This window comes from Musa acuminata, chromosome BXJ3-8 (assembly GCF_036884655.1).
Source record: "Musa acuminata AAA Group cultivar baxijiao chromosome BXJ3-8, Cavendish_Baxijiao_AAA, whole genome shotgun sequence".
In the NCBI taxonomy this organism is placed as follows: domain Eukaryota; kingdom Viridiplantae; phylum Streptophyta; class Magnoliopsida; order Zingiberales; family Musaceae; genus Musa; species Musa acuminata.
This window is the reverse complement of record NC_088356.1, coordinates 32,111,485-32,122,704: the sequence shown is the minus strand read 5'-3', so window position 1 is coordinate 32,122,704 and position 11,220 is coordinate 32,111,485. Positions and strand designations below refer to the sequence as shown.

The 11,220-nt window shown below is 55.2% G+C and overlaps 1 pseudogene; it reads right to left on the bottom strand.

The window, feature by feature from the left end:
- Positions 1-6,856: 6,856 nt before the first annotated feature.
- Positions 6,857-7,593, bottom strand: LOC135644169 (probable inorganic phosphate transporter 1-4; annotated as a pseudogene).
- Between the last annotated feature and the right edge of the window lie 3,627 nt (positions 7,594-11,220).

Below are 11,220 nucleotides of genomic sequence, written 5' to 3'. Positions count from 1 at the left end.
AAACTGCACTTAGATACAAACTGAGAATTATCTTTTGCATCATAATAGTTTTTATTGAACGAACGTAGCTTTTGGTTTTAATCGCTGTAAGATTTCCGCTGCACTAATTCACCCCCCCCCTCTTAGTGCTCTCGATCCTAACACTACTCCCAGTATACCCAATTGCCATAGTGTGCGGAGTCGACGGTTGTTGTCCTGTGATAATTTCGAAGGGGCTCTTGTTGGATGCAGAGCTCCGCTGCAAGTTGTAGGAGAATTGGGCGATGTCCAACAGCTTCACCCAATCTCGTTGATTGGCACTCACGTAGTGCCGGAGATACTGCTCTAAGAGCGAATTTATTCTTTCAGTCTGACCATCCGTCTGGGGGTGGAGGCTTGTAGAGAAGTATAACTTTGACCCCAACAATTTGAATAGCTCGGTCCAGAAACGTCCCAGGAATCGAGCGTCTCGATCACTAACGATATTGTGGGGGACTCCCCAATACTTCACTACACCCTTCATCATCAGTCTGGCCGCCTCTTCAGCTGAACAGTGTAGGGGAGCAGCAATGAAAGTTGCATACTTGGAAAACCGATCGACCACCACAAGTATCGATCCAAGTCCCCCTACAGGTGGCAAGCTTGATATGAAGTCTAAGGAAATGCTCTCCCAAGGCCTTTCTGGTACGGGCAACGGCTCCAAAAGTCCCACCGGCTTCCGCTGCTCCACCTTGTCTTGTTGGCAAGTAAGGCATGTTCGAACATACTCCTCCTCATCAATCCCCATCTTTGGCCAGTAGAAGGCCCTCTCCACGAGAGCCAACGTTCTGTGAATGCCGGGATGTCCAGCCCAAAGGGAATCGTGACACTCTTTTAAGAGTTCACGCCTTAAATTGTCCACTCGGGGAACATAAACCCTATTCCCTTTTGTGTAAACAAGTCCCTCCTGGACCCAAAATCGTCGTGCCTTGCCTTCTTTGATGAGCTGCATCAGGATAACTGCCTGGGGATCACTATACAGTCCATCTCTGATTCGGGAAAGGAAGTTGGAGTGTAACTGACTTGTTTGGCCTCTGCCCTCCAGTTGTGCAGCATTCACGCACTCCACCTTCCGGCTCAGCGCATCGGCCACGACATTCGCCTTCCCGGGCTTATATTCCATTGCCATATCAAATTCAGCCAGGAAGTCCTGCCACCGTGCTTGCTTTGGGGAGAGCTTCTTCTGAGTTTGGAAATAACTCAAGGCGATGTTGTCTGTCCTCAGCACAAATCGCGACCCGAGGAGGTAGTGTCGCCAAACTCGTAGGCAGTGGATCACCGCTGTCATCTCCTTCTCATGCACTGGGTACCGCCTCTCGGTCTCGTTGAGTTTGCAGCTCTCGTAGGCCACCGGATGACCTTCTTGCATGAGTACTCCACCAATAGCAAAGTCCGAAGCATCTGTATGGACTTCAAAGGGCTCTCCATAGTTTGGCAATTTGAGCACTGGTTCTTCCATAACAGCATCCTTCAGATCTTGGAATGCTATCTCACATCTGTCAGACCACTTCCATGGCTGCTCCTTCTTTAGCAACTCCGTCAGTGGGGTTGCCCGCTTCGAATATCCCGCGATGAAGCGTCGATAGTAGTTGACGAAACCAAGGAAGGATCTCAACTCTGGCACCTTCTTTGGAGTTCGCCATTCCGCAACTGCTTGCACCTTCGACTTATCCATCCGAATGGAGCCATCACCGATTCGATGCCCCAAGAATAGGATCTCAGTCTGAGCAAAGTAGCATTTCTCCCTTTTTACGAACAACGTGTTCTCTCTAAGAACCTTGAAAATCGTCCGAAGGTGCTTGACGTGCTCCTCGAGCGTTTGGCTATAGACGACGATATCGTCCAGGTAGACGACCACGAACTTATCCAAATACTCCTTGAATAGCTGGTTCATGAGAGTACAGAATGTGGCCGGAGCGTTGGTTAAGCCGAAAGGCATCACCAAGAACTCAAACGCTCCATATCTGGTCACACAAGTAGTCTTTGCTTCGTCGCCTTCAGCAATGCGCACCTGCCAATACCTCGACCGGAGGTCGAGTTTTGAGAAATACTTCGCCTTGCCCAATTGATCGAACAAGTCCGCAATGAGCGGGATGGGATACTTGTTCTTCACTATTACTTTGTTGAGGGCTCGATAGTCGACGCATAATCGGAGGCTCCCATCTTGTTTCTTCTGAAAGAGAACTGGAGCTCCGAAAGGTGCTTTTGAGCTGCGGATGAGACCACCGCTTAGCAGTTCACCTAACTGCTTCCTGAGTTCTGCCAACTCTGGTGGGGGCATGCGGTAGGGTGGTCTCGCTGGAGGCTTGACTCCTGGCTCCAGCTCGATACTGTGATCCACACCTCTGCGTGGTGGGAGAGTCTTCGGCAACTCGGGTGGCATAACGTCTTTGAACTCCTTCAGGACGTTCGCCACCACAGCAGGTTCTTGAATGGCCTCTTCGTTGAGTGGCTCTAGCTTCATAGCAGCCACGACTGTCAGTTCGCCTTTTCGCACCCCTTTCTTCAATTGTAATGCCGAAATGTGTTGGGGCTCTTTGGTTCCTCTCCGAGAGACGGGAACCACGCAGGGGTCATCGCCTCCCATCATACATAGGGAGTTCAAGAACGGCATCGGCACCAACTTCGCTGCATGCATAAACTCCATTCCAAGGATCACTTGGAAGTCGTCCAGTGGCACGGCCATCATGTTGGTGTTTCCGCTCCAAGTCCCGATTTTGATAGGAACACCCTTCGCCAACCCGGAGATTCGCCTGGCCTCCGAGTTCACCGCCTTCATTCGGCTTGGGCTCTTCTCCAATGTCAACCCAAGTCGCTGTGCTTCGCGATCGGCTATGAAGTTGTAGGTAGCGCCCGTATCCACCATTGCACGGATCGTTTGGCCATTTAGCTTAATGTCCACATACATTAGCTCGCCGCTTCCTGCTTTTTGTGCCTTCGTCTTCATGTTCTCCCCCACTTGACCCCGCATAGCGTTCAACAGACGCATTGCTCCCATTCGGGGTCCTTGCGACTCCTCATCGTCGCTGCTGGATTCTGAATTGCTCGAACTAAGAGCAACAGCTTTGCCCTTGTCCGATCGGGGAGGGTGGATGGAAGCCGTCAAAGCATTAAGTGCCTGTTTCTGTGGGCACTCCCTTACAATGTGCGGTCCTCCGCACAAGAAGCATCCTCCCGGTTTTGAGGCCTTGCCTTTCGAGTTCGGCCCTTTGTGGGAGCTCTTCTTCTTCTGTTCGCCCCCGAGCTCCTTCCCTCGAGAGTGTTTTGGAGGGCGATTGCTTGAAGATTGTTTCCTCCTCACTGGGTCTTCAGAGGAAACGAAGTCGGTGAGCCTTTCTGCAACTGCAATTGCCCCGACCACGTCGGTAACATTCCTTCGATTCAGCTCCTGCTGAGCCCATGGTTTCAAACCATCAAGGAAGCTGAACAACTTGTCCTTCTCGGACATGTCCTGTATGTCCAGCATCAGTGCAGAAAACTGCTTTACATAGTCTCGGATGGTGGTACTTTGGCGGAGTTGTCTCAACTTCCTTCTTGCGACGAACTCTGTGTTCTCCGGTAGGAACTGAGTTCTCAACTCCCGCTTCAAGTCTTCCCATGTGTCGACTCGACACCGACCTTGTTGGATCTCCTCCCAACGAGTTCGCCACCAAAGTTTCGCATCTCCATTCAGATACATTGTTGCTATAGAAACTTTGGTATCTTCAGAATCGGGCCTCGTAGCTCGGAAGTATTGCTCCATGTCGAACAGAAAGTTCTCGAGCTCCTTGGCATCTCTGGCCCCTCCGTATCCATGGGGCTCAGGTGCCCTCAAGTTTTGTGGCGGTGCAACGCGGGTGTTGCCTCCTCCCGCATTTAGCGTTCTTGTGAGCATAGCCACCTTTGCCGTGAGTTCCGCCACAACGTCCTGTAAGTGCAGCACGGAGTCCTTGGTGTCATCGGACAGTCGGTCGACTAGGGCCTCGACCTTGTCGATCCTGGACTCCGCTTCCTCTTGCGAGCTCTCTACCCCAACAAGTCTTTGTTGGCCATGGTAGAGTTCCTCCATGCTCGCTTCCAGAACATCCAGGCGGGTTTCCGCCGTCGTGAGTCTCTCCTTATGACTCTTTTTCCCAGTTAGCACACCAGATTGCGCTTCCTCCGCTCGCGGAGAGTTACCAACTTCTCGCTCATCCTGTTCGCTGCCGCGATCCTCGTGAGCGGCTCCAACAGCATGAGAGCGAGTGTGCACATGCAGCCCACCTGCGGCTGCTTGGGGCAAGGGTCCGGCTTGCCCCGTCTTGCTTGATTCGCCACGATGCTTTGCCATGGCGAAGTTGTGAAGTTCATTCGCTGTTCGATCGAAGAGCTTGCCCGCTCTGATACCACAATGTCACGACCTTAGCTGGAATTGCCTAAGGCGTGCGGCACCCTTGCGGCCAAAGACGCGAACTTAGCTTGCATTGCCTAAGTCGTGCTTCGCCCTTGCGATCTTGCTCCGCAAGGATCAGCCCACTTTGTAACCTCTCGCAGGTCCCGAAGGACCTGTAAAAGAGAAAGAGAGTTAGATCGAAAGAACGAGCAACGGACAAGTCCCGAAGTCTCGCGAAAAGGAAAGCTTTACAAGCAATTCGTCGAACACCTTGTGTGCACAAGAGAAAAGAGGGAGAGGGAGAAAAACAAGGCTTTCAAGGATGAACGAACAGCTGCAAGCCCACAAACAGCCGCTCACCTGGTCCCGGGCGCAAAACCAAGTTCCCGTAAAGGTCACGTGCGAACTTGCGAAAGAGTGTTCAACGCCCGGTATATAACCGAAGCCCCATCCAGCCATGTGCCACCCGGGGGGTTCCTGGGTGCTGAGATGGCTGACATTTTGGTGAGCGGAGGCAGCACTCCGCTCACCTCCCGCGGCACGCGAAAACGGAGCCGTTTTGGGCTGTTTTGGGGCTGTTTTGCTCGGTTCGGTGAGCGATCGCTTTGCAACGCTGCAGCTTGTTCGAACTTACATATTTACAAGCAAAATGACCCAAAACCATGGGAAAACATGCTGTCAAGCAGCTGTACATGCGGGTGTGAGCGACGAACGGTTCGTTGAACGAAGTTGTTGCGGGTGCGCGACGACCGTTCGTGACAACGCGGCCGAGGAACACGACAGGCGGTCGGGCCGCGCCGAGGTGGATCTCGACAGTGATTGGCTGAGGTGCTCGGTGTAGGCGGATAGACCGTGCATGGGGCCGAGGCAGCGTGCAGCGTGTTGGTTGCGCATGTGGCCGAGGCAGCGAGGCTGCGTGCTGGCTGCGCACGAGGCCGAGTGGCCGAGGCAGCGTGTTGGCTGCGCATGTGGCCGAGTGGCCGAGGCAGCGAGGCTGCGTGCTGGCTGTGCACGAGGCCGAGTGGCCGAGGCAGCGTGTTGGCTGCGCATGTGGCCGAGTGGCCGAGGCAGCGATGCTGCTTGCTGGCTGCGCAGGAGGCCGAGTGGCCGAGGCAGCGAGGCAGCGTGTTAGCTGCGCATGGGGCCGAGTGGCCGAGGCAGCGAGGCAGCGAGGCAGCGTGTTAGCTGCGCGTGGGGCCGAGTGGCCGAGGCAGCGAGGCAGCGTGTTGGCTGCGCGTGGGGCCGAGTGGCCGAGGCAGCGAGGCTGCGTGCTGGCTGCGCATGAGGCCGAGTGGCCGAGGCAGCGTGGCAGCGTGTTGGCTGCGCATGTGGTCGAGTGGCCGAGGCAGCGATGCTGCTTGCTGGCTGCGCAGGAGGCCGAGTGGCCGAGGCAGCGAGGCAGCGTGTTGGCTGCGCATGGGGCCGAGTGGCCGAGGCAGCGAGGCTGCGTGCTGGCTGCGCATGAGGCCGAGTGGCCGAGGCAGCGTGGCAGCTGCGCATGTGGCCGAGTGGCCGAGGCAGCGATGCTGCTTGCCGGCTGCGCAGGAGGCCGAGTGGCCGAGGCAGCGAGGCTGCTTGCTGGCTGCGCACGAGGCCGAGTGGCCGAGGCAGCGAGGCTGCGTGCTGGCTGCGCATGAGGCCGAGTGGCCGAGGCAGCGAGGCTGCTTGCTGGCTGCGCACGAGGCTGAGTGGCCGAGGCAGTGAAGCAGCGTGTTGGCTGCGCATGGGGCCGAGTGGCCGAGGCAGCGAGGCTGCGTGCTGGCTGCGCATGAGGCCGAGTGGCCGAGGCAGCGTGTTGGCGTGTTGGCTGCGCATGTGGCCGAGTGGCCGAGGCAGCGATGCTGCTTGCCGGCTGCGCATGAGGCCGAGTGGCCGAGGCCGCGAGGCAGCGTGTTGGCGGCGCATGAGGCCGAGTGGCCGAGGCAGCGAGGCAGCGTGTTGGCTGCGCATGGGGCCGAGTGGCCGAGGCAGCGAGGCTGCGTGCTGGCTGCGCATGAGGCCGAGTGGCCGAGGCAGCGTGGCAGCGTGTTGGCTGCGCTTGTGGCCGAGTGGCCGAGGCAGCGATGCTGCTTGCCGGCTGCGCATGAGGCCGAGTGGCCGAGGCCGCGAGGCAGCGTGTTGGCGGCGCATGAGGCCGAGTGGCCGAGGCAGCGAGGCAGCGTGTTGGCTGCGCATGGGGCCGAGTGGCCGAGGCAGCGAGGCTGCGTGCTGGCTGCGCATGAGGCCGAGTGGCCGAGGCAGCGTGGCAGCGTGTTGGCTGCGCATGTGGCCGAGTGGCCGAGGCAGCGATGCTGCTTGCCGGCTGTGCAGGAGGCCGAGTGGCCGAGGCAGCGAGGCTGCTTGCTGGCTGCGCATGGGGCCGAGTGGCCGAGGCAGCGAGGCTGTGTGCTGGCTGCGCATGACGCCGAGTGGCCGAGGCAGCGAGGCAGCGTGTTGGCTGCGCATGTGGCCGATCGATCCCGAGGTAAGTGGGGAGCACGCTTGAGTCTATCGGATAATACCTCGATATTCGGGGGCCGCCCGTTTCGCGTTCTTGGCAACAAGAGCAGTGTACCGTGCGGTCTCTGGCATCTTCATCCGCCAGTAGTAAGTTAAGGCAGCCGGGAGAGCGCCCAGCATGAGAGTTGTGCACCAGATGTAGTCGGCCTCCGGGACGGTGGAGCCGATGCAGTCGTCCCTGTAGGCCGGATAGTCGAAGCGCTCCTTGAAGGCGGCGGAGATGATGATGGAGACGATTCCACCTGTGTGGATGCCGAAGCCTTGCGTAGTGAAGACGACTACGATGAAGGCGTCACGGGTCTTCTTGTAGGCGTACTCCGACATGATGGTGGCGGAGAGCAGGTAATCGCCGCCGATACCAAAGCCGAGCCAGAAGCGGAAGAGGCAGAGGGTGGCCATGACGCCCTTGGCGGTGTGACCGAGGGAGAGGCCGATCGCGATGGAGCAGATGACCAGGAGCATGAGCGTCATGCCATACACCTTCTTGCGGTCGAGCTTGTCGCCGAGCCACCCGAAGAAGAGCTGGCCAGAGAGGGCACCACAGAAGGCCACGCGGGTGATGGCAGCGGACAAGTTGGGAGCGTCCCGGGCGATTTCGAGTTGGGGTCGAAGGAATAGATGCGGCCAAGGAGCTTGGTGACGAGGGAGATGCAGAAGAGATCGTAGGCGTCGGTGAAGAAGCCCATGCCAGCAATGACGGTGGCCGTGAAGTGATACCACCGCATCTTGGCGAGGTCGAGTGCCCCGAGCATTTGGAGCTGACCTCCGGCCGTCGTTGTAGCGTACTTTCCTCTGCTTGTGCAATCGCTCTATAAGAAGAGGAGGAGAAGAGGGAGACCAGAGCTTGGTCGCAGGAAGGAGAAGCCGAGCAGGGAGGTCTAGAGGAGAAGGCGAGGTAGGCTCTGAGAACTGCGGGAGGGGCCGAGGTGCTGAGGCCGCGCAAAGATCTCGGCTGTAGCCGAGGAACTGAGGCACGCGGGTTGGCTGCGCGCGTGGGACCGAGGGGCCCACGAGAGGTCGAGGCGCGCGGGCTGGTCGCGCGCGTGGGACCGAGGCGTCGAGGCGCTCGGCGCGGTTGCGCTGGCCGCGCGCGTGGGACGCGGGCGGGCTGGCCGCGCGCGTGGGACGCGGGCGGGCTGGCCGCTCGCGTGGGACGCGGGCGGGCTGGCCGCGCGCGTGGGACCGAGGGGCCCGAGGCGCGCGGGTTGGCCGCGCGCGTGGGGCCGACGTGGGCGAGGCGCACGGGGCCGAGCCGCGCGCGTGGGGCCGAGCCGTGCGCGTGGGGCCGAGGGGCTGAGGCGCTCGGGCTGGCCGCGCGCGTGGGGCCGACGCGGGCGAGGCGCGCGGGGCCGAGGTGGGCGAGGCGCGCGGGGCCGAGGAGCCGAGACGCGTGGGGCCGAGGGGCCGAGACCAGCCCCAGAAGGCGCTGCTGCTGGTGCAGGTCGGCTGCAGTGGAGCAACCAAGGAGAAGACTAACGTACCGTCATTCCGGGCCCTCCTTCTAGCGCCAAAATGTTACGGTAAGTAACTGTTTAGCCATGGCCTTGGGGCCGTCGCGGCTTGGTCCGGGTCCGGAAGGCGGTGGTCAACGGGCGGTGTCCCTCGGGGTCTCCCGGCGGCCGAGCTCGGTGGTTCGGGTCGGGAGCTCGGTTCGGCGGTTCGGGTCGGCGGTTCGGGTCGGTGGTTCGGGTCGGGAGGCAGCTCCGCCGCAGCTTCAGGAAGTGGCGACACCGTCTCGCACCTGCACACAGGTCGGGCCGGGAGCTCGGCCCGACCCCTCCGACGATCAAGTTAGAGGAAGACGTGGAGGGGGTTGTGGATGAGGCAGAAGAAGAGCCTCTGAGTGTTTTGTGTCTGAGTGAGTTCCTCTCCCTTTTCTCTTTAGAGTTTTGGGGGTATTTATAGATGAAGTTTGATGTTACCTGACGCGGTTGTCTGCAGGGTAGGACTGTACCTTTGGTGGCGTGGGAGGCCGAGCTGCTGCAGGGTATGGCGTGCCTCGGGCAGTGTGTCGCTCAGGGGGATGCTGTCAGGGCGTGTCACATCGCCACTTTTATCCCTATCACATATAATACTTTAACTTATGATAATGATGCATGCAATGATGAAATATTCATGATAAAATAATTATTTTGACATTCATGACTTGAATTTTCATCTATGCTATTTTCCTTTGTCATGATTTGAAAATTATTGTAAAGGGAAAAAGAGATACAAAATTGTATTCTTCCCTTCTTTTTGACAATGACAAAGGGGGAGATAGTTAGCTTGCTAGCTAGCTTGCAAAAGTCAAGAGAAGATGCAAACGTACTTCATGAACCTTGCTTCATGTAAAACATTGTCTCTTACTAGCTTGTTATCTTGCTAATCTTAAGAAGCAAAACTTGCAACTTGCACATTGCAATAAGAAGCAAAAATCGCTAGCTTACACATTTCAACAAGAAAGCTATCTTGCATTTGCTTTCGAAATTTTTGCTAGCTTGTATGTTGTGAACTTGCTATCTTACAAACTTGTAAAACTTAAAATTTTTGCTAGCTTGCAGGATGATTAAACTTGAGATTTAATATGCAATGATTATAACTTGTATTCCAAACATATGAATTGTTGGACTTCTTTTTTTTGTTGATGACAAAGGGGGAGAAGTATGTTGATGTTATGCATGATTTTATCATGACATGTTTGCTTAGATTTTTGAATCCAAGAGTCTCTATCAATATGACATATTGATAGGGGGAGTTTGGTTAAACTCCGGGAGTGATGGTTAACACCGTCATCAATTGGTTGTCATAATTAAAAAGGAGAAGATTGTTGAATCTTAGATTCTGATGATGAAATCAATTGATAAGTGTTTATGATTTAATATATGTTTTAAGTGACGCAGGATGCTTCGACCAGGATGAGACAATTAAAACAGGAAGAATCGTGTTGGGCCGGAGGAAAATATGTCAAAAGATTGGACGTCAGGCCGGAGGATCGGTCGACATATTGACAGTAGGCTTCGGGCAATAGATTCGGACATCGGGACAAGAAGAATGTATATTGCGCCAAGGATATCGGAGTTACGGAGTCAACTGGCTGATTGGGCAATAGGTCTCAAGAGAGGATAATGCGCTGAAGAATCGGACGAAGCTTCAAGGGACCAATGACATGCCGGACAACAAGATTAATGCTTAGTATTAATTGTCTAGATTGAAATATGTTTTTACATATGCAGCATTAACTACGATAGCACGGCATGAAGCAAAAATAAAGTCCTGGAGTCAAGGATGCGATTTCGTTGAGAGTTCGAGAGTTCGTCGGAACTCTAGACGTTCGTCTGAAGTTCCGTCAGAACCAGCCGAGAAGTCTCGGAGTTTGCCAAAGAAGCTCACCGAAACACGGCAAGAAGATCATCATGAAGTCCAGGAGCTTGCCGGGAGTCCATTGGAACATTGCCTAGAGTTCATCGGAAGTTTGCCGGAAGCTTGCCGGAAGAAACCAAGACATAGGGACTTGTTCAGCTTAGCAAATATCTTAGGAATTATAGTTAGTATGTAATTGGGCTTGGATTTGGGCCAACCCAATTAGGAGCTAGCTAGGCCCATGTAAGGACTATGTTGGGCCCAATAAGAGACCCAAAGAGTGCCCCAAGAAGTGGCAACGTCATGGCATAATTTTCGAGACTGTGTCAAGCGATGGTACCGCTAGTTTGGACAGTTGTACCACCCCTGGCAAAGTGCCAGGCGGTGGTACCGCCCAGCATAGAATCTCAGGTGGTGGAACCGCCTAGCTCAGTGTTAGTGTCAGATTGACACTAGCGATGGTACCGCCTAGCGCAGGCGGTGGTACCACCCATGCCCGGAAACTCGGGATGAGATATTTTTAGGCTCCATATTTGAATCAACTTAAAGCCTAAAAATACCCCTCTCACCCCTGATTAAAGCACACAAGTACATAGAATTTAAAAGTGAGAAAACGTTGCTGTAATCTCTTGAGAAATTCCCTCCTCGATTCTAAGTTAAGAATTCTGTAAGAGAGCAGTGAGAGCTTGTAAGGGTTGTCTCCTAAACCCAGGAAAAGGAGAGGAGGGGTGTAAAAGGTTGTTGGTCTTCACCTATTGAAGGAAGACCGATAGTGGATGCTGGTGGCCTCGACGGAAGAGGAATCAGTGGAGTGGATGTAGGACACAACGATCGAACCACTATAAATTGGCATGTTCTCTAGTTTGCATTTCTGTTTAGCAATTTACCTTACAGCAAACCTCTTTAATTGCTTACTGCCTTTAATTCATTTACGAATGTGTTTCAAGTTAAGATATTTCCGAGATCAGTTTTCAACGTAAATGTTTTTATCGAAATGAAAGGTTTTTTAA